We start from the raw sequence: 4,985 nt of genomic DNA, 5'->3' as shown, positions 1-4,985 counted from the left end.
GTTAGAGTTTCTGTACAGCACTTTGTGACATCTGCTGATGTAAAAGGTCTTTATAAATACATTAGATTGATTGTTAGGTTCAGGGTATTTAAAGAGATAAACTGTATGGGTTTATATCTCTCTTGCTCCTCCCTGTGGTCTTCTGTGGGAACTACATACCTCATTCACCACACTTGATAGGCTCATAATCTGAGGTAGCAACTGAGTCAGAGCTACAAATCAATGATCTCCACCTATCCATTAGGTTTACAACTCAGTGAACCTGCGCAGCATTCTCTCTATTTGATGTCTACGAACCAACAGATTTCAACGATTATCATATTACCCAGCAGCCATTTAGAAACAAATAAAATAAGGTTAGTTAATAATCAGTTACCTGAGGTAAACCTACAAGGTTAACGCGGGCTGGAAGAGAATTACTTCAAAACCACAGCAAACAGCTGGGACATATAGTAATATTATATATATATATATAATATTATATCACTGGGCTCCTCTGTGCTAACAAACCCTGTGTACCACCCCTCCCCTGTTTAACCTTGAATTTCGTTCAGAAAAACACTTCCACATTTAGCAAAACGAACCAACTCTTTACGGATCTGTTCGGTGGTAATAAACGGAGGCAGATTAGACACCACTACTCTTGTCGAAATCAGCACCAACACAACCCCTCACATAAATCATACTGGTAACTAGCCGGGTAACAAGACTCACCTTTTACATTACCACAACCACCGCCTTGTTCATTCTGGATACAGAGTGTATATGTTCCTCTCCCACCTGTTCACCGACCAGGATCAATAATTCCTCCACACCATTCTCCACAACGCACCTGAAGAGACAGCGTTTCTTCTCCACTCGGTTGAGGACATCAAACTACCCTACTCCCTCCTCAACTCTAACCGATAAACAGAGGAAACCAGTAAACAAACCCTCCCACCATGACAAAATACATTTGGAAAATAGGCAAAAGAATAGCTGCACTCTTTACGAACGACAAAACCTCACGTTACCAACTTCTTCTTCTTCTATGGTATAATGGCGGTCCTCAAACCAACGTTAAAGGAGCGTGGCGCCTCCTACTGTGCTGGAGTGTGTTCAATCACGGTTTACACCATTTCTAAATTCTCCTACCTAACTCAGTACTTCTGAGAAAATAAAAAGATCCCTACTAACTTCTAATAGACCCTCCCCATCCCCCAAATCCCTTCAACCCCCTCAACCCCTCCAACTCAATGACCCTACACTTCAATCTTTCCATCTCTTCAACATCCTTACAACAATATAACAACACATGCTCCACCGTTTCATTGACAATACCCTCCAGACACAAACCATTCACATGCTGCCAACCAGATGGAAGGACCAGTTCAATGTACAATGTCCTAAACACAATCGAGGAAACACCACCTCTTCCTTCCTAATCTGACCTTTGAACCTTGGTCCACCGACCTTTCTTTGGAGGGCATATAAATGCCGTCCCCTTGTGCTCAGAGTCCCATCTCTTCTGCCACACATCTATCAAAATGTCTCTGATCTCACATTTGTCCTCACCTCTACCCAGTGGAACATTAATATATATTAGATCTTGTTTTAAAGTTATTTTAGCTAACTAGTCTACAATTTCATTCCATTCCACACCTGAATGTGCTGGGACCCAGCAGAATCTCACTACTAGACCCATTCTCTCAATTCTCCATAATAACATTAATACCTCCAATAGTAGGTCACTCCTAATAGATTTACCAGATGATAAACTATTCAATACAGACAGAGAATCTGAGGATACTATAATTCTAACAGGCTGTACGTCCTCCACCCACTGGAGGACAACTATTATCACCAACAGTTCAACTGAGTACACTGACAGTTCATCTGTTAGTCTTCTACATATCTGCACATCACATTCAGGAAGGTAAACACCTGCTCCTGTGGGCCCACTATCTGGGCCCTTGGATCCATCTGTGAAAAGAGGTAAAAAAGCAGAACAACTTCTACCAATGTAATTGTCAACCAGTTTCCCTTTATCACTGACTTCTGACCCAATCTTTTCCTTTTGTCTACCAAGGTTAGATCAACAACAGGATCTGGGAGTAACCATGGAGGAACATCCCCTATCACCACAGAAAGGGCCAACCTCCAACTCCCTGAAACTACTCTCATCAGCAAGCTTTCCAACTGTCCAACCAAAACCACTGCCTTGTCTACTAGTATATTCCCAACAGTCATCTAGAACAGTAGCAGTGGGATGCTCAACCTCACAGCCTTTCAACCCAATAAGCTAATGACAATTTATTACGTCGATATCCAAAGGCATCTCACCTGCCTCAACTGGACTATAATATAAATACATGATATTATGGGATACAAAATGGGAAAAGGGGAAATTATGATAACACTAAAAACACCCTTCTAACTAACCCTACACTCATTAAAACCCACTACCCCATTCCACTACTTTGACCCTATCTGCTCCTGCACCAGGCCAACTAACCCTACACTCATTAAAACCCACTACCCCATTCCACTACTTTGACCCTATCTGCTCCTGCACCAGGCCAACTAACCCTACACTCATTAAAACCCACTACCCCATTCCACTACTTTGACCCTATCTGCTCCTGCACCAGGCCAACTAACCCTACACTCATTAAAACCCACTAGCCCATTCCACTACTTTGACCCTATCTGCTCCTGCACCAGGCCAACTAACCCTACACTCATTAAAACCCACTACCCCATTCCACTACTTTGACCCTATCTGCTCCTGCACCAGGCCAACTAACCCTACACTCATTAAAACCCACTACCCACATTCCACTACTTTGACCCTATCTGCTCCTGCACCAGGCCAACTAACCCTACCCTCATTAAAACCCACTACCCCCATTCCACTACTTTGACCCTATCTGCTCCTGCACCAGGCCAACGACCTGGGAGGACGGGACACCACCACTCAACACACCCTGGAACTCTTCTGAAGTCAAATCTAGTATGATCAAATACTTCTCTGCAGCTGCCACCAAAACATATTTTTTTCAGTGATTTACATTCCATTTCTGCGGTACAGTTGATAACCATTTGCTATGAACACTATGAAGCCAACCTTACTGAAGCATATATCGCTGGTTGGCCCATCCCTCTGTGCTGTCACAGATCTACTACTCACAGGGATCCTCTCAGGATCCTTCAGCCTTGACCCATCCTCCTCTACTTTCTTCACTGCCTCAGCAGTGACAACCTGTTCCCAACAGTGGGGTCAGTGGGATTGGATAGGGGCCCCTCTACCTCTCTCTCTCTCTCTGACTGGAGGAGACAGGTGAAATGGTGTGTCTCCTCTGGTCAACAATACTCACCTTGAGAGACTCCACAGCCTGTTGGAGCTCCTTCAGCTCCTTCTCTCTCTCCTGGAATCTCTGCTGGACCATCTGCTGACTCATCCCCAGCTGCCTCTGTGGAGAATCACTCTTCAATGAGCTATCAAGCTTTATTAGTCCAGTAGATCAATAGTATAGTAATGTGACATAGGGCCCATAGAGAGGAAGATCTAAAAAATGGATGGTCCATTTACTAAATGATATTTATTTGTTGCTATGTGAATGATTATAGTTTTTATGGTAGGACTACATGTATCAACAGGTTGAGACTGAACTTTGGACTCATAAAAGGGCATTCAGAATGATAATAGTCTTTGACATTATAAAATGGTGATACATTTAGAGAATCTGGGTTGACATATCAATATACTCAAGGTTTGTGTTCATATTTGTTCTGCTGAGGATTCATTTCATTTCAATGATCTCATATTCAAACAGCCTTAGTTCCTACTGTATCTTTAATTCTTTGTTTATCAGACAGTCACCAACAAGTTGTTCTGGTCTTACCTGTTTCTCAGTCCTCTCTGCTGCAGCTGACACTGTATCATGGCCTTTATGTTCATCCATCAAACACTGATAACAGATACACTGCTGATCGGTACGACAGTAAACCTCCAGCAGTTTGTCATGATGAGAGCAGATCTTCTCCTGTAGTTGTGCGGTGGCTTTGACCAGCTTGTGCTTCTTCAAAGCAGGAAATTCGTAGTGAGATTGGAGGTGAGTCTCACAGTAAGAGGCCAGACACGCCAGACAGGACATGAGGGCTTTCTGCTTTCTGGTCCCAGTGCAGAAATCACACGCCACATCTCTAGGTCCAGCATAGCACAGAGCAGGAGGGGGAGCAGCCTGGAGTCCTGTCTTCTTCAGTTTCTCCACCACCTCAGCCAATAGGTTACTTTTTGTCAGAATAGGCCTTGGAGTGAAGGTCTGTCTGCACTGTGGACAGCTATAGACCCCTTTCAGAACATCCTGATCCCAGCAGCCCTCAATACAGCTCCTACAGTAACTGTGTCCACAGGGGATGGTGACCGGTTCCTTCAGTAGATCCAGACAGACAGAACAACAGAACTGGTCCTGGTCCAGCAGAACTCCCTGTTGAGCCATTTGGACGGTTGTTCACTCTCACACAGACAGACGAGACAGAGACTCAGATCAGTTTCGTTTCCTCAGAAGAGAGTTGGTGGGAGGGGGAGGGATTTCCTGGTTCTGCCAGAGGGGTGGGGTTAGAGGGAGGGAGGGGTTAGAGGGAGGGAGGAAGAGAGAGAGGAACTGCATGCAACAGCAAGAGGGAGACAAATAGTCTTGTTCCTTGGTTAGAGCCCTTAACATGGAATAATTTAAATAATGAATCTTAAAATATGAGTTATTAGAATATAAAGGGTAACAGTTTCTATGAAGTACATATTAGAATTATTTTAATGACCTTTATAATGCCTTATAATACACTTATGTGTTCTAATAAGCAATAAGGCCTGAGGAGGTGTGGTATATGTAAGGATTGCGGACCTGGTGGCAGTGAAGTCAGACGCAGGAGAGCAGAGATAGGTAATAGCCGGAGCAGTTTAATACAAAACGAACCTACATGGGTACAAAACCCGATGCGCACCA

The 4,985-nt window shown here is 43.9% G+C and overlaps 1 pseudogene; it reads right to left on the bottom strand.

Moving 5' to 3' along the window:
* LOC123733379 (tripartite motif-containing protein 16-like) overlaps window positions 1-4,532 on the bottom strand; it is a 10,104-nt pseudogene extending 5,572 nt beyond the window's left edge.
* Window positions 4,533-4,985: the final 453 nt, after the last annotated feature.

Source organism: Salmo salar, unplaced genomic scaffold (assembly GCF_905237065.1).
Source record: "Salmo salar unplaced genomic scaffold, Ssal_v3.1, whole genome shotgun sequence".
NCBI lineage: Eukaryota > Metazoa > Chordata > Actinopteri > Salmoniformes > Salmonidae > Salmo > Salmo salar.
This window is presented reverse-complemented; position numbering and strand designations above follow the sequence as displayed.